The sequence below is a fragment of the Gopherus flavomarginatus genome, chromosome 11, assembly GCF_025201925.1.
Source record: "Gopherus flavomarginatus isolate rGopFla2 chromosome 11, rGopFla2.mat.asm, whole genome shotgun sequence".
Taxonomy (NCBI): Eukaryota; Metazoa; Chordata; order Testudines; family Testudinidae; genus Gopherus; species Gopherus flavomarginatus.
Window position 1 is genome coordinate 32,278,473 of NC_066627.1, and position 18,549 is coordinate 32,297,021.

The 18,549-nt window shown below is 48.8% G+C and overlaps 1 protein-coding gene across 4 annotated transcripts in view; it reads left to right on the forward strand.

Annotated features, from left to right (window-relative positions):
• Nucleotides 1–18,549, forward strand: part of SRC (SRC proto-oncogene, non-receptor tyrosine kinase) — a 71,098-nt gene that overhangs the window by 19,959 nt on the left and 32,590 nt on the right. For all 4 annotated transcript variants that reach the window (XM_050917366.1, XM_050917368.1, XM_050917369.1 and 1 more), the window contains exon 2: nucleotides 16,276–16,350. The gene's annotated coding sequence lies outside the window, so the exon portion shown is untranslated. The remainder of the gene's footprint in view (nucleotides 1–16,275; nucleotides 16,351–18,549) is intronic.

Sequence of the window (18,549 nt, forward strand, 5' to 3'; positions counted from 1 at the left end):
GGCTGGCAGGTTTCACTTCAGAACCCTGAAACAACTCCTGGCTTGGCTAAAGTGGCCAGCTGAGTTTCACCTGGCTTTGAGTTGAAATTGTTCAGTCGTGTGGCCAAACCTGGAACTCCAAGCAAAGCTTGTGGCTGTACAGCCTTCCTGGTTCAAGCCCAAAGACTGCTTGGCTTGGTGATGGGGGAAATCCCCACTCCCCACCTTCCCTACCCCCACAAATCCATGCTTAGTAACTGTCTCACCCTGCAAAGCCTCTTTCTTCTCTCTCCTTATTGCAGACCTCCTCACCTACTCTTAATCTTTCTCGCCTATGTGGCATCCAGTTGTGTCTGGCTCACACGTGTGGGTGTTGTGTGGATTAGATTAGCTGGTGTCGGCAAAGAGCTTGCATGGCTGCGTGCACTTTGCATCTGTAACCCACACACCTGCTGGGTGTGGTGTTCTGTCCCATCAGTCCACTTAGACAGAGAGATTAATGAGTCTGCTCTAGAGCCTTAGCTAAAGGCCGTATGGTTTTTAGCTCATCCAGTACAGGCTCAGGCATATAGCTCCAGAGGTCCCAGGTTCTATCCCACTTGCCGATGACCAGGGTTTGTCGGTGTTACACATAGGGTACATCTACACTACCCGCCAGATCGGCAGTAGCGTTCGATCTATCAGGGATTGATTTTTTTTTTAAATGGTGTGTAGTGCAGACGCGATAAATCAATCCCCGATCGCTCGCCCGTCGACTGCTGAACTCCAGCTTGGCGAGAGCCAGAAATGAAGTTGACGGGGGAGCCGCGGCTGTCGATCCTGCGCCGCAAGGATGCAAAGTAAGTGACTCTAAGTCGATCTAAGATACGTCGACCTCAGCTACGAGAATAGGTAAGTTGCGTATCTTAGATCGATTTCCCCCCCCCCCCCCCCAGTGTAGATCAGGCCATAGACTAATTTGCCAGCACACACTCCCCTGGAGGGAAATGCAGTCTCTACATTCTCACCCAGGGGGCCATTTGAGTGGAGCTTGGCTGTTTGCTGTGAAAATGCGTTAGTGTTGCCTGACGTGGTACAACTGAAAGCAGGCAGAGTTCATGGCTTATTTCCCTGTAAACCGGCAACAGCCAGCTCCTTGGATTCCCTTTAGTAATCACTGACTCAGTTCTCTGCAGAGTATGAGGGGCTCAGTCTCAGCATCTTGACTTATAGAGACCCCAGGGGCCTCTCTTCCCCCCCCCCCTTCAAAAAACATTCCATAAAACCTTCCATCTTCGGGTCCCTTGTTAAGTGCACAAGGGGCCATCGAGTGGCACAAGGGCCTAGCTTCCACTATTTCATTGCTCTTTAGCTCCAGCGTTCCATCCATCGGTCTCTCTGAACTCTGTTGAAAGGAGAGAAATTCAATAGTAATAAGTCACCAGGACCCGGTGGGATTCACCCAAGAGTTCTGAAGGAACTCACATATGAAATTGCAAAACTACTGTAACTGATCACTTAAATCAGATTCTGAACCAGATGATACCTATGTAATACTGGGGAGGCGGGGCGGGTTTTTTTTGTTGTTGTTTTTTAAAGGCTCCAGAGGTGATCCTGCCAGTTACAAGCTGATAGGCCTAACTTCAGTGCTACGCAAACTGATAAATCTGTTTTTCACTGTAGTTTCAGTCAGATACATAGATGAACATGATGTATTGGAAGAGTCAACATGGGGTTTGTAAAGGAAAATCATGCCTCACCAATCTATTAGAATTCTCTGAGGGAATCATCAGGCATGTGAACAAGGATGATCCAGTGGATATGGCATACTTGAACTTTCAGAAAGCCTTTTTTCAAGGTCTCTCACCAAAGGCTCTTAGGCAAACTAAGCAGTCATGGAATAAGAGGGGAAGTCCTCTCACAGATCACTATCCCGTTAAAGACCAGAAACAAAGGGCAGGAATAAATGCTCAGTTTTCACTGTGGGGAGAGGTAAATAGCAGAGTCTCCAAAGGATCTGTACTGGGACCAGTACTGTTCACCATATTCTTCCCCTTTTCCAGATCATATATGAACAGTGAGGTGGCAAAGTTATTCAAGATAGCCAAGTCCAAAGCTGACTGTAAAAAGTTACAAAGGGATCTCAGTAAACTGGGAAACTGGGCAAAAAAAATGGCAGATGAAATCAATGTTGATAAGTGCAAAGTAATGCACATTGGGAAAACATAATTCCAAATATACGTACAAACTGAGGGTGTCTAATTTAACTATTACTGCTCAATAAAAGAGATCTTGAAGTCATTGTGGATAGTTCTCTGAAAGTATCCACTTGGTGTGCAGTGGCAGTCAAACAAGCTAATGATGTTAGGAATCCTTGGGAAAGGGACGGCTAATAAGAAAATATCATAATGCCACTGTGTAAATCCATGGTACACCCAATTCATGAATACTGCATGCGTTTCTGGTTGCCCCATCTCGGAAAGATATATTGGAATTATTAAAGGTACAGAGAAGGGCAGCAAATGACTTAGTGGTATGGAACAGCTTCCCTATGAGGAGATTAAAAAGACTGAGACTGTTCAGCTGGGAAAAGTGATGACTAAGGGGAGGGGGGAATATGATAGAGGTCTATAAAACCATGAATGGTGCAGAGAAATTAATAGGCAAGTGTTATTTACCCCTTCACATAACACAAGAACCAGAGGTCACCTGATGAAATTAATAGGCAGCAGATTTAAAAGAAACATAAGGAAGGATTTCTCTGTGCACCACACAGTCAACCTGTGGAACTCATTGACATGGGACGTTATGAAGGCCAAAGGATTCAAAAGAGAATTAAATAAGTTCACAGAGGATAGGTCAATCAATGGCTATTAGCCAAGATGCTCAGGGATGCAACTCCACACTCTGAGCGTCCCTAGCCTCTGACTGCCAAAACTGGGACTGGATGATGGGATGGATCACTCAATTGCCTGTTCTGTTCATTCCCTCTGAAACATCTGGCACCAGCCTCTGTCAGAAGGCAGGATACTGAGCTGGAAGGACCATTGGTTTGACCAGCATGGTGTCTCTTATGAGGAGGGGGAGGGACTCAGTTGCTGCTCTAGGTGAGGGTTGGATGTACTTGCATATGTTATAAGCAATTCCAGTAAGGCTTGTTTTCTAGCTGTCATGGAATCTCCTGTGGTCTCTAATCTGCCTGTATGCACTTCAGCATGGCAAAAAGGCTGCTTCTAAAGGGTGTGAGTGGCAACTGACTAAGGAGGGAAGAACCGTGGTCTGTGTGATGACTATACAGGACTGCAGAATATCACTCTCTCTCCTCGGATGGGAATGGATAAACAAGGCTAATACACTAGTCTCCTGCATCTACAGACCTGAATTCATATCCCAGAGTAAGACCAACATGAAATGGAAGGCTTCCTTTGTGAAAAGTGGTTATCTGCCACAAGCCAACCCCAGTGGCTTCATGCCCTCTCTGTACTAGAAAAGTAGTCTGGTGTTGGCTGTTCATTAGCAAAGGCTCTCCTTGTGGTCTTCCCCCCTCAAATGAGGTAGAAAATGGTTTGGGGGCTAGCATGGATGGGCTAGATCTTTGTGTCCTCTTTAACGGACTTTGTTATGGTGGTGAATGCTCTCTGAGAATGGATTGGTTATGTCTACAATAGCAATTTAGAGGCTGCTTTCAGCACCCGCCTGAGGAGATGGGTAGGCAGGGTGTCTGCGGTTGACAACCATTGTCAGCAGCAGGACATAATTTTCCTAATGTAACTGGATCTCCAGTGTAGTGAGACTGGCTAGCTCAGCCTAGGGATGGGCCCGTTGCAGGTGTATTGACAGAGCTAGGGTAGTATTACTGTCTGGCTTTCTCCTCTACTGGTAATAATCTGGGGGTAGGGGCTGGTTCCCTGCTGCCACAGAGTTTTGGGATCAGTTGTATTTACCCATTTAAAAAAAAAACTATCTTTTTTTCCCCTCTGTTGCTGATTGCAGCATGAAGTATAAGGAGGAATCAGCAAGTCCTGGCAATGCCTGTTTAAAAAGCTGGTGAGTCAGGTGTCTGAGGTGGGAATCAGCCACACATCACTTAAGATTATGTCACAAACATCAAGATGGCATGTATCGCTGTGTTTAACATAGGGGAATGGCACTGGCATGCCAGGATGCGTGCATGGTGTTCTCCGATCCTGACAAGTTCTCTCACCTAGCGTTCTGCCCCGAGTGTAGTGATTGTGAGCTCTCCCACAGTATCTCTCCAAACAGCTGTGCACAATACAGCAGCTTCCCTGGTTAAGTGACACTCCTTGGCACTTGTGGGGTTTATAAACCACGTCCTACATTTTAAAAAATGACTTTGGGGGTCCAACTTCAGGTTCCTTTTAAAGGGGCTTGATTTTTTTTTTCAGAGGCAAAGGGCTCAGGTGGGGTTACTGAACATGCAGGTTTTCCTGGACATTGCCTCTTTTTTGATCCTCTGGCTGGGTGGATCTTTCAAATAAGAGGCAACATCTGGGATTTTTGCAAGCAGACATTGTGGCTCAGAAAGAGACATGATTGGTTCCTCCCCTGTATCAACAGCTGCCAGATCCCTAGCTCCCAGTCCTGGGAACGGGGGAGAGAGACAGAGGCACTGACAGACAGCTGTTGCTGTATCCTGGGCCTGCGTCAGCTGCCCTGCCACTGTGACAGGGAGTGACACTGCCCCCTACCTCGAGAGAGAGGCTGAAGACATCTCTTCCCCAACAGGGTGTTTTTTTGGGGGGTGGGGAGGGAGGGTGAGGGAATGGGATGGCGGGGCTCTGGCTGTCTCCTTTTTCCTTGCTTCCCAGGTATGCACAGTCCTTTTTGTACAAGCCCCAACCACCCAGAGCTCTTAAAAAAAACAAACACACACCCAGCTCCTGGAGTCATGGGATATGAGAATCTCATATTCCTGCCTCTTCCACCCGCCACCCCCCAATCCCCTAAAACGTCTAGCCTGCATGGTTGTGGAGTAAAGCTCAGAATATAACCCTGGAACAAACTGCCTAGGGAAGTCATGGAAGTGCCTTCATTGGAGGTTTTCAAAAGGAAGCTGAAGAGCCATCTGTCTTGAATGGTTTAGACACAATAAATCCTGCAACTTGGCAGGGAGTTAAACTAGGCGCCCCTTGTGGTCCCTACTTGGATTCTAACCCCTAAGGTCTCAAAAAGCAGGAAGCAACCCCCAGGTTTTTTAAATATCATGATCTTTAGGGTCTGAGCTAATAATCTTTGCTTGTATGGGCTTGGCAAGATTGTGTACAATAAAACTCTTATGAGCCACTCAAAACCCTTTCCTCTCCCTCTGAGTCTTAGGCACCTGGCCCATGCTGTGGGACTCTCATTCCACAAATTCCTGCTGGGAAAGGAACCCTCCTCCAGACTAGGATAGTGCATGTTTCCCTGCCTCTTGTTTTCACTTGGGCCTCTGCCAACTGCAGTCAGTGCTGGGTGTTTACAGATAATTTACATGGAACCCTGCCCGCCTAGGCAAGTAGTTTCATAACTTACTCGACAAGCCAAAATAATTTGGATTGGTCCAAAACCTAGGAAGATGACACATGCTCATGCAATAGACGAAGATTCCAATCTGTTGCTGCCTGAATATGCAGATTTGTGTGTGTTGTGCTCACGGTTTGCTTAGTCAGATAAAGCATCCAAAACTCTTGATTCAATCTTCAGTCTTATTTGTTTAAGGCATTTAATTCCTTCTCATTTTCTGAGTTCCTTCCCTCTTTCTCCCTCCATGGGGGAGGGGATGGAGTGAATTTGCTTGTTAATTTAATTATCCCTTTCCTTTCTGTGACCCATTGGCCCCGGCTAGGTTTGGCTGTGTAGCTTTAATTAAGACGGTTTTAAATTTAACAGGAGCTGACAGGATTGGTGGGTGGGGCTGGCTCTTTAATAGACTAGTTTGGGTCTTGTGGGAGGTGAGACAGTTCCAGGAACATAATTTCCCATATTCCCTCATCCCGTCTATTTGTTTTATCTTGGAGAAATTTTAGCTGGATTAAGAGGGATGGGGGAGGAAAGCTACATTGCCGTGAATAAGTAATGAATGGGGTTCCTTCACTCGCATATTTGTTGGGTAACTGCTGAGCATTACTGAAAGCAGAGCTCTCATTCCAGGCAGCAGTACAGGGAATGGTGGGGTTCATAAGGGAGCTGGCTGTTTAAACTCACTGTTGCCCACCCTTGCGGCTTTGTGAGCCTTGTGATGTTTGACGTGTTCTTAAAACCCTAGCTCCTGGAGTCAGCAGTCTCCCCAAATCACTTTGCATTTGAAAAATAAAGTTTCTAGCCCGTTATGGTTGTGGAGAAAAGCTGATGTGTGCCCTGAGTGCCTTCAGGTCTGAGCCTGTAATGTGCAAAGAGAAAGAAGCACTTTTTCCTCTCTAAACATCCTGTGGTATTTTGGGGCCTGACTCATGAATTTTTGAATGCCTGGGGCTGGCCATGCTGTGAACCGTCATGGCCTGGTTTGTAATGTTTCTTGGCACAGATTTGCATCCCTACCGATCAGCTCACAAGGTCAGAGTGGAATCTCATCAGGCCTCTGTGGCAAGTGAGGCAATGTGATCTTGTATCTATGGTACTTGCGTGGCCTCTATCACCATAGTACTCAAGCACCTCACAATCTGTAATGTAGTTACCCCACAATACCCCTGGGAGGCAGGGTAATGCTAGTCTCTTCCCCCCTCATGTTGGGAAACTGAGGCACTGAGACTAAATGACTTGTCCAAGGCCACATAGGAAGTCTGTGGTGGAGCAGGTAATTGGAGCAGGTAATTGAACCAGGTCTCCCAAGACCCAGGCAGCAAATTAACTACTGGCCCATCCTTCCTGTTGGACTGAGCTAGCCATTGTGATGATGCGAGAGAGGTTGGGAACAACCCACTCTACAGATGACTCTGGCATGAGAACCTTTTGACCTATCATGCTGTCTTGTCTCTTCCTGTGATGGGGCCAGTGTGGCCCTTCCCCTGGTCATGGGTTGCAAAGTGTGGATCTAAACTTGCCCAAAGGTCTTGGCAGCAACATAGATCTGAGCATTTGGTTGAGAACCATCCAACATCTTTGACTGCAAGCACTTGGATGTCTTTATGTGGCAGGTGAGAGACCCTGAAATGTTAGGGACTGACGTTGAAATCTGTTAATCCCAACAGCATCCTGAAGCAGGACAGCGAGTTTCCAGTTGCATCACTTCCCCCTAACAAATGGCCTGCAAGACCAGAAGACATAAAAACATCTGTTCCCTTGGAGCCACTGCCTTGGATGTTGCAAGAGTTACACTGGGGAGATTGGCACCATGCCCACCTATAATCAGAAATCCTGCCCTTTAATTACACCCGCTCCACTTTGACAGGGTAGAGTTGCTCCGTGCAATTGTCTCTTCTGGCCTCTTCTGTGAGGACTGAGACCCAAACAGGCAAAAGTTCAAGATTTAGGGATGGAATAGACAAGATCAGCCATGTGACATTTAATGTAGCATTGAGAGCCGAGTGGTTTGAGCATTGGCCTGCTAAACCCAGGATAGTGAGTTCAATCCTTGAGGGGGCCACTTAGGAATCTAGGGCAAAAATCAGTACTTGGTCCTGCTAGTGAAGGCAGAGGGCTGGACTCAAAGCCCTTTCAAGGTCCCTTCCAGTTCTAGGAGATACGTATATCTCCAATTATAATATAGTTCTAGCACTCTGAGAGTGTGGGCTAGAAATACCATTTTCTTTCTCTCTTCCCCTTCTCCCTCCCCCGCCCCCCAAAATTTCTATTGCCTCAGACTCTCTGAAAGTACAAGTCTTACACATCAATCATTCTTGCATGGAGACCTGGACTACACTTAAAATTTTAGATCAACCTAGTTATGTCATTCCAGGATAGGGGAGCGGGGAATTCACACCCCAGAGAGCCAGAGCTATGCTGCCCTGGACCCCCAGCATAGATGTGGCTAGATGAATGGAAGAATTCTTCCATTCATTTAGCCACCGCCACTGAGGGAGATGGATTACTTACAGGGACAGTAAAACCCCCTTCTGCAATGTAGGAGATGTCTACATAGCACTTGTAGTGTGACATAGCCATAGTCTCTTCTGTCCCCCTTGCCAGCAAAAGATCCACTTCTTAGTCTGGTCTGAAGCAGGTGAATTTATTAACCTCTGGTCTTGCAAATCATTGAAGGGGAAAGCCTGTCTCAGTTTGACTGACTGTATTTGCCTTCAGAATTAGGCTCTGAACAGCGCCTAGCTAGGAGCTATGCACACCGTTCTCTTTCCCCACCTCCCATCCCAGGGATGGGGAGATAGGAGGATGCAACTGCTCTAATTTTCATATTACAGCACGTGACTTCAGTATTACAGCCATCTGATCAGAGCTCAAAACTTCCCAGACATCAGTTAACCAAAGAGCTGAAGCTGCTCCTATTAGCCAGAGCCTACCATACTGGGGTAGAGCTGGGCTGGAAACTATTTTCCTACCCTGTGAACATCTTGAGATATCTGAAACCATCCAAATTTGGTACAAAAACTCAACCTCACTCTGAAAATCCAAAAATAAGCTTTTAATTTGGATCAATAAAAACATCTCAGTTTTGATTTTTTTTGTCTAATTTACTGAAGTTTCAAAACAAAAAGTCATTGACTTGAAAACCAAGCTGTTTGTCAAAGTCTCGCATTCTGACGTTTTCCAATCTCGAAGCTCTTTCCAAAAAGTTTTTCCAACTGACCTGATTATTTGTTTGTGAAACAGGGTCAGTTTCAGTGTCGAGGTATTGACGCCCTTCAGTGAAGAGGGGTCTGTCAAATTCCCAGCCAGCTCTATCCAGGGGCAATCACTGCCCTTGTGAGAAGTCTCCATTTTTTGCTCCATCTCCTCACAAAAAAGCTACAGAAAACAGGGAGATGCTGCGGTTCTTACCAGGGTGCTGGCCCTGGACCTGACTGGGGTCTTCAACCTCTTTGGGGCTAGCAGATGTGTGCTGACTCAAAAGCTTCCTCCCCTCCAGCTGTCTCCCAACAACTGGAAAGGTTGAGGATGGTCTCATTCTCTGATCTCCTTGGCACTGGGGAGGGCAAAGGGTTTCCCCATCTCTATTTGCCCCCGCCGCCGCCTCCTGGGTGCTGTAATAGACAGTGTCTTTGCTAATGCGGTGGCATTTTAGAGATCCTCTCCAGTGCCTGCTTCAGCTACTGCTGGGTGTTTATTTCCAAGTGGAACTGACCCTTTGCCTGTTACAGGATTCTTCTGAACAGCAGCCATGAAAACAGAAAGACATTGCTAAGTTTTCACTCTGCTGCTGCTCAGAGCTTTCCCAGGCTGCAGCAGAGGCACTGCAGCTGCTTATCTGCTGACTCAGGAAGGCAACACTGCATCCGTTCACACTTGGCTCCCATATATAAAGAGTTCCTGCCAACCATAGAGGCTAGAAACATGGACTTTTGGTTAGCAGAAAGCTTCAGTTCTGCACAGGCTGAAGGAACGGGTTGCACTTGCCAGTAAGGAGGAGAGAAGATTTTCATGCTCTGCATAGGATCTGCATACCAGTGCTAGGATTCACACCTCTAGCCTCTTAGCACACTGTTCAAGGTACAGTACCCCAAGGGGAGGAGCATGGTCTCCTCCTTTATGGGTCTGATCCCCACCATTCCTACTGCTTTGGGACTTTTGCTTTGTAGATGCTATTTGCCAAGGCCTCTGCTTTCCTGTAACAGAAACAAGAATGTGGTATCTCCAGATCTTGGTCTGGTAACATGGTGGGTGTGTGGGTGTCTCTCTCCTTAGCCCTTCTGGAAAGAAGACCACTTCCCCTCCTCCACCAGTCTGGAAAGCTGTAAAAGCCACACTGATAGTACTCTGGCCTTGAGATATTTGGGTACAAGGAGCCTCTCTACTTGGGAGCGGTGGGCGGGCGAGTCTTTCTCAAGGAGACAGACTGGCTTCAGTGCAGCTGGATTTCCTTGGGCTGCAGCTGGCGAACTGTCGCTCTGCCGAGGGAGACGTAAGTCACTGGGGTCATTTTCCTGCCCCTTTTCAACTCCCAGGGTAGCAGCTCCAGGGGGAATTTGGGGCAGGAGATCTTGGCTCAGTATGACCTGCTGGGAGACTCTCCCTTTCGTTGCCCCACCATGGGGTGGTTCTCAACTTGTGAGGGAAATTCTCTCTTCCCCGTAGGTCCTGTCGGAGGCACCAGATGAGACCCGTAGGCACCTAGCCAGCCTCTCGCCCCTGTGATGAATACATACTGTAGTGTGTGAGTGCAGACTGCTGCCCTCTCGACTGTGCCATAGGCCCCATTCTGTTACCAGCTGGTGGAGATTCCCCTTGGTTCAGGTGGCAGAGGCTCTGCTTTGGGGCAGGAGGCTCTGACCCCACTGGTGACCGTTGTCAGCATGCTGCACACCAGAACTTCTAGGTTCCCCTGTGTCTGCATCCACCTGGGGTCTCTTGTCTTAGAAGTGAATTGCAAGCTTTCTGGGGCGGAGACTGCCTTGTCCATGTTCGTGCAGGTCCTGGCCCATGACTGAGACCTCCTAGGTGCTACCACAACACACCTAGCTAATGCCATGGATTTGATAGTGAGGTCTTCACTTCAAAGGGCTCTTTTTCTCGCCCTTTCCACCATTTCCCCTTCCCAGGCCAGTCCTGACTCTGTCGGAGGGAAGCACACGATACAGGCGCTAGCTTGGTGCGCCCATCTCCTTGGCGGGAGGTTCTGTGCCACGTGTGCGGAATCTCTCTAGAACAAATGCGGCGATGGGCTTGCAGATGGGATGCAGAGCACAAACCGAAACGCCGCCCGCTCCGGGGCCTCCAGGGGCTGGCCGAGCAGAAGGAGTGAAAGCAGCGCTGGCCAGGTCTGGAGGCATTCCCCAACAGTTAATTTTTACTCTCCTTATGCCAACGCTTTCTTTTCACACCCTGTGGCTCATTCAATTAACAACCCCACAGCTTTCCATGGATAAAGGGGGGGTGGGAGGGCGAGAGGAAATGCTGTCTAAGCACCATGATCTGAACCAAGCTGGACTATGCAGCTGAGTGCCTTGTTTTTAATTGCTTTGGGGGGGGGGGTGGAGGCCATTTGCTAAGATCTATCTTGTTTTGTCTCCTGAGGGCAGGAATTGCATGTCTCAGCTTATCCATGGCTTCCCCCTCCACCTCCCTCCCCTCTGTTTGGTCTTAATCAGTGCCACAGCTTGGGGTGGGCGGAGGGAAGAGCTGTTGTGAAAACCTGGAACTGGACATCTGGGAAACGTTCCTTGTGGCTGCTGGAAAATGCTACAAAGCTCCAAGGAAAGGGCAGATCTCATGGATCACAAACTCCTTCGCTACTTGGTATCTCGCTTCCCTCCTGCCCCTCCAACAGTGTCTGTGGGAGCTGGCCGTTTAAGCCTCTCGAATAGGGGATTGCAAGCTGCCACTATTTGGCAGAGTAAAGATGGGCAGAGTAGACTCTGATGACTTAATGGCAGGCAGGGTGGCAGCATGGTTGTCTATCTGGTTAGAGCACAAGACTCAAGTTGGGCAACTGCCTGTTCTAATCTTGGCCGCATCACTGCTTTACTGTGATCTTGGGCAAGTCTCTTACCCCATCTGTGGCTCAGTAGATTTCTGTGTGAAATGGGGATTGTGCTTAAACCTGGTGGTTGGTGACTAATCCATTAGTTTGAAGTGCTTAAGATCCTTGGGTGGAAGGTGCTAGGGACGTGCATGCGTTACTTGTTAGTACTGCTCTGCCTGTCAGCTATCCCTAATTAGAATGGAGGTCTTTCAAGTTCAACATAGACCAACTTGCATCTGTGGCATGGTCTGGTGGAGAGGTGCTGGGCTGGAATTCAAGGTCCTCGAGTGCTGATCTGAACCCAAATCTGCCACTGATGTAGCGTGTGACCTTGGGCAAGTCATTTCACTGCCTCTGTTTCCCCTTCTGTTTTTTTTTTTTTTTTTTTAAAGAGTGGGGAGGACTTTCCAGTGCTTTGAGATCTTGAGATGGGCTTTTGTCACTTGGCACCATAGATGCAGGCAGCAATATTCTGTACATTGGCTTCTGCTGAGCTTAAAAAAGAGTCCATAATTTCTCGAAATCCCCAGACAGGATGGTGCAAAAAATTGTTTTTACACCTCCAACTTGCCCTGTAAAGAGTGGACAGTGCAATGTTAGCAAGAGGGGAAATTCTGAAAAGGTGTTACCATCTGCCCTGGGGTGAGCCCAACCCAGGAGTTAGAGCCCTAAAGGTGTCCGCTTCCAGAACACGATTAGCCTGGTCTATACTAGACAAACTTCCCAAACACTTCCCACTGTGGCTGACACCAAACAGAGAGAGACCCCGGGAAGCTAGGGTAGGCCATGCTTACATGCTCATCTAGAGGCTTCAGCAGTGCTGGGGGCAGGAGGCGTTGTACAGCTTGTCTAGGGTTTTCAATATTCCTTCCTGTAACTACTTTCCTTCCTTTGCCATCCTCCCACCCTTGGTAATATTGTGTACCACAGGAGTACCTAGAGGCACTGTATGGACTTGGTGAGGGGCAGCCCCTGCCCCAAAGAGCTAACAATCCAGCCAAGAGACATAGGGTAGGGGGGTATGAAACTGAGGGGAAGTAACTTGCCAGAGGGCACTCCGCAGGTCGGTGGCAGAGATGGGAATAGAACCAGGATGACCTGGCCCAACTGACTTCAGTGGGGCTAGGACTTCACTCCAAATCTTTACAGTCCTAGTCCAGTGCCTGAATTGTTACCTTGCCTAGCTTCCTGACCAGACCTGTAATCCATCTCTTTTCCCATGGATGCCTTTTCTTCTGTGTCTTGGTGGAATTTTTTTAATATCCCCTCATTCACTGGTAGCATCTCATCTGATCAGACATGCTGATCAGCTCAGGCCATGAGGTTGGGTTTTTTTAATGTGATTCAGACTAGTCACCCATCTTGCTAAATACAGTGAAATTCAAATACAGTACTGAGCAAGTAGGAAGATTCCCTTTCCAGAACTTCACTGTGGCTCTAACAGAATCAGACAGAGCCAAGGGATGCAGCCTCCATAGACCTGTCAAATGCAGTGGAGTATGGATGTGGAAAGAGAATCTTATTTGTATGTACTGCAATTCTGAGTTGAGACTGTAACTTGAAATCCATGCATCCTGCTGTGCAAATTATTTCTAGCAAATATTAATCAAGTACAAATTACAAACCGTTCTATCTTAGAGAGCTGTCAGTCAAATGCTGCTTGTTCTTCTAATCAACCTCACTAAAAATAGTGGCAAAACTTATTAGCAGGGGGAAGAGAGGGATATCGAACTGTACTGTAGCGCGTCTGCGGCATGTTAAGCAACGTACTCGGAAACTGCCAGCCAAAATACCCCAGTGGGACTGAGAGGAGATGTTTGGTTGGCTGGGTCTGCATAGATCCTGGCAATAAAATCCATTGTTCGTATCCACCCCAGTGCAACAGAATATTAAAAAAACAAAACCACCCTCTTCCTCTTCTCCCCTGCCCCCACAGCTTTAGCCTTTGCCATACCCTCTTGTCTTGGGATCCTGTTAATTTTCAAGCTAAGCAGGGGCTGGGTCAGGTCTTTGATGGAGGATCTCAAAGGCAATCTTAGGCCATGTCTACATCTAAAATTTTGCAGCGCTGGTTGTTACAGCTGTATTAGTACAGCTGTATAGGGCCAGCGCTGCAGAGTGGCCACACTTACAGCAACCAGCGCTGCAAGTGGTGTTAGATGTGGCCACACTGCAGCGCTGTTGGGCGGCTTCAAGGGGTTTTGGGGAAGGCGAGAGCAAACCGGGGAAGGAGACCAGCTTCGCCGCGGTTTGCTCTCGCGTTCCGCGAACCACCCTGCAAACCGCAGGGAAGGAGACCTGCTTGTTCGGGGAACGCGAGAGCAAACCGCGGCGAAGCTGGTCTCCTTCCCCGGTTTGCTCTCGCGTTCCGCGAACCACCCTGCAAACCGCAGGGAAGGAGACCTGCTTGCTCGGGGGTTCGGGGAACGCGAGAGCAAACCGGGAAAGGAGACCAGCTTCACCGCGGTTTGCTCTCGCGTTCCCCGAACCACCCTGCAAACCGCAGGGAAGGAGACCTGCTTGTTCGGGGAACGCGAGAGCAAACCGCGGCGAAGCTGGTCTCCTTCCCCGGTTTGCTCTCGCGTTCCGCGAACCACCCTGCAAACCGCAGGGAAGGAGACCTGCTTGTTCGGGGAACGCGAGAGCAAACCGCGGCGAAGCTGGTCTCCTTCCCCGGTTTGCTCTCGCGTTCCCGGAACCACCCAGCAAACCGCAGGGAAGGAGACCTGCTTGCTCGGGGTTCGGGGAACGCGAGAGCAAGCCGGGGAAGGAGACCAGCTTGATTACCAGAGGCTTCCTCAGGTATGCTGGGATACCTGCTTATTCCACGGAGGTCAAGAAAAGCGCTGGTAAGTGACTATACTTGATTACCAGCGCTGGATCACCAGCGCTGGATCCTCTACACCCGAGACAAAACGGGAGTACGGCCAGCGCTGCAAACAGGGAGTTGCAGCGCTGGTGGTGCCCTGCAGATGTGTACACCTCCTAAGTTGCAGCGCTGTAACTCCCTCACCAGCGCTGCAACTTTCTGATGTAGACAAGCCCTTAGATGCTCAGAAGCAGTGTGTGCTCTCATTTGGTCCTTGGCTACACTTATTCTTTCTAAAATCTTTGACCTGTGCCGCTCTGCTGGTGGGAGTTCTCAGGTGAAAGGTACAGGCAGCCACTGGTTCTGAGCCAAGTTAGATGATACTGTAGTAAATACGCCAGTGACTGATCTATGCTAGTTCACCCACATTGCTAACATCAATGGCACTTCATGGTTTTGTCTACACTAGATTTTTTTATACAGGTTTTGTCATTTGGATGAAATGTGAAATCATGGGCCTGGCCATTTCTCGTGATAAATGATCCCACAGCACTTTAAGAGTAAGGATGTTGCTCAAGGTGCCCTAGTTAAACCCCAAATTCAGTAATTATAGTCTGAGTTTCCCCTGAATTTTCAAATATGTAGCGGTGTTGTGCCTCTACTAAGCCTTAAATTGTTGAGCATTGTTATAGCTGCAGCGTTCATCCCAGAAGTGGCTGCATTTCAGGGTAGCATAAATGTTCTCAGTATATCTTTTCCCCACCCCCCAGTGGATTGAAGATGTGCGTATGGTGCTTTGGGAGCCTCTGAAAGCTGCTATAGAAGTACAAACTGAGTGACTTAGTGGATTTTTTTTTTTTAAACTCCTTTTGCCCTTGTTGGGGGTGAAGGTTAGAGGAATAACTCTCTGAAGGCAGAACTCCAACTAATAACTACTCCAAGGAGTGACCTTTGTGGAAATGATGTGATTGGACCCACGTCCTGTCAGTGAGAGTACTGGTGACGCTTCTGAAAGGATTTGCTTTCAGACTAGAAGAAATTCAGCCGAAAGGGGTCCGAGAGCCTGAGCATGCTCAAGAAATGGAACCTAAGTGGTAGAAACCAGTTAAGACCTGAGCCTCCAGTTCACTCAGGGATTTTGGGATGTTTTGGATGGCATATTGGGCCTATCTGCTCTGCCGCTACCTGTGATGTCCCTGTGCTCTCTCTGGGGGCAGGACTTGCGGCATCTCTCACAAGCACTATGATGTTCTCGCCCAGTCAGCCCAGTAGGAAACCTACATCCGTGCACAGGGCTGCTCAGGCTGATCTGTGCAGGCTAGTTGGGAGGTGGGGTCGGATCAGCGTCTAAACCCTCTGAGATGAAACCCACAATTCCTCTGAAGAGACACGGCAGTTCTGGGTACTACGCTGGCCCACCTGGCTCACGCAGGGAGCAGTTTCTCACACTGGTAACTACGCAGACACCCATTCAGGCACAAGCTCGTCTGGATAGCCCTGGGCTGCCACTGACAACCTCCCCTTCCTTACCCTGTTGATTTGATGAAGTGGAGCAGAGAATCATCCCCTCTTTACACATGACTGATCAGAGAGGCAGCTGTTGGCTGGCTGTTGTGGACTTCAGAGCTCCACCAAGCCAGAAGGTTCTTGGGGAAGGTGAGGAGGGTGGAGATCACAGCCTAACTGGCTTTAATTAGCCCTTCCCATGAGCTCTTCTTGCCCCAATGGGGAGGCTGATGGGAAACTCCCCCCTTTCTGGGAGTGCGGGGGTAGAGGGAGGAGGTGTGAAACAGATTTCAAGCTGGAGTACTGAATGCTGCAAGCATGGGGATATCTGTGCTGGGAAGGTGCCCAGGCAGCGGCACTGCTTATGGGGCATGCAGTGAGCCGCATGTTGAGAACTCTGTGCTAACCTTTCACTTCATTTGTGTCTCAGATTCCTGAAGAGCTGAAGTGACTTCACGTACGGCCACACTGTCCCTGTAGAAAGGCTGTAGCTGGACACGTCGCGGTAAGACCTTTTTCTTTTTCGGGCAGAGGGGAAAAGAGGATGTGAGAGTTCTGCCAGTGACTATTCAACAGATCACAAAGTGAAACCAAAATTTTCTGCTTCGCGGCACTTAGATCCCTAAGCAATAGGCACCTTTAGCTGGGTGGACTTCGTCCCAGCTCAGGTACAGTGCATAGGAGTGACGCACATTACGTGGTCCTGCCAGGTGTGGGAGCTTTGTGGAGAAAAGTGCAGCTGTTGGTTTGATTGGTCTCCATATCAGCTGGTGCCTCCAGAGCAGACCGCACTGGCTGTGCTGAACTGGGCATGATGCTTTTAGTTCTAACTGGCCTGTTGGACACACAGCTGAGGCCTTAAACTCATCCCACCAATGGCCTCAAACTCGTCCGTTGTGATTTCTTCCCTTGAGCTGAAACCATCAGAGAGCTACCGCATACCTGAATTTGCCTTCTGTGCTCATCCAGCTGCGGAAAAGCCTGCCACCTTATACCAGGTCTAATCAGCCAGGAGCAAGTGTTTGGGAATGCTGGCCGCTTTTGCACTTCACCTTTGTGTGGAGAAGGGACGGGGGATTTCAAATGAAAGATTCTGTGAGATCCTAATCGTTGACAAACTAGATGTGAACTGGAACTACAAATATGTTTTTCCCTGTGACAATCTAGTGCTGCTGTTTTGTTTTTGTTTTATTTTTAAACTGGGGGAAATGATGTGAAAAGCAAGAGGGTTTTTGTTGGGGCCAGGGGAGGACAGGCATGGGAGGTGTACAAGCCAACAGATTCCGGTCCCTCTCCCGAAAAGTAGCAGCACTTTGTTCCCTCTCCCACCCCACAATCTGCTTTTCTGTTTCCTTATTGTACGGCTGTGCACGTGGTTTGGAACCTGTATGACTCCGGCTGTAAATTCTCTGGGGCAGGGACCATCTTTTTGTTCTGTGTTTTGTGCGATGCCGAGTGCAATGGGTTGCTGCTCCAGGATTGGGGCTCCAAGGTGCTACCGCAATACGGGCAGGATGTAGTAACGGCTTTGGAGATGATGATTTAGGCAGCTTCCTTCTTGCACCTGAAGCTTGGACTCATTTTTTGCAGCTTCCAGTTATCCAAGCAGGTCTCCTTGGTAGTGTAGTGGGAGCCTGGAAAACTGTACTAGAAACCAGTGTAGAGAGCGTGGTGCTGTGCCAATGTTTGTCTCCCAAGCTCTGCCTGTAACGTGCCGTGCTCACAAGGCAAAAGGCCTCTCTCATGAGGTGAAAGCAGCCATGTTCAGCTGCAACCATACTGAAGTTGGCACCGTTCTGATCTTGTTGTGGCTAGGACTAAAGGTTCCCCAGGGAAGCATCCAATATCTGTTTCCTGCTGGGGCTGATGTTACAAGCGTCTCAGCTTGGTAGCTTCCTTTAAGCCCAGTAACTCATTTAACAAGGCTAGAAGAGACGAAACTAGCTGTGGGAGGGAGCGGAGGAGCCAGCCTCCTGGAGGCTGGAGGCTAACTGGACAGTAGATTCAACTAGCTGTATTCTCTCCTTCCTCCCTGCAGCCTATCTTTACTCTCTTTTCTTTCATGGCTCATTCTTTCTCTCCCCCTCCTGGCAGAGTGTGTCTGATCTCTCACAGTCACCCTCGAGACCTTTGTACACAGTGCATTCCCGGACAGGTCATTAATAACGCCTTTCCCCCAGGCCTCCCGTGCCACTCTTTAGCAATACAGATTCCTTTGCTAGACTAGTGAATAGGCATTGATCCTCCTGCTTTTATCAGGAGGAGGTGGTTGGAGATCTCCTTGTACAGCTGCTTTCACAACACTGCTGTTGCATCCTCCTGGATTGCAGACAGAGGTTGGAATTTTAACCCTGTCCTTGCCTGAAAGAGGAAGCGTGGCTGCCGCCAGCTGTTGGCAGTCAGGTTTCTGCCATTGTGGCAACTTATTGCCCACAGCCAGTTCTTGATGGGCCACCATTAGCTGGAGGGTTGGCATTGCCTCTTACTCTTTCAGAGGCACAGCTTTTTCCCCGACGAGTGATTCAATGACTCGACGTGACTTCTATTTTGCACAGGGGGGAGAGGAAGAGAAATGTTTTTGGCAGCATCTCCAGGAGGGAAGAGTGATGCTGGGGCACTACCTTGGGGTGGGCATTGGGCTTGCTAAGAAGCCAGTGGGTATATGAGGAATGTTGAGGCTCACTGTATCAACTGCTGCTGGTAC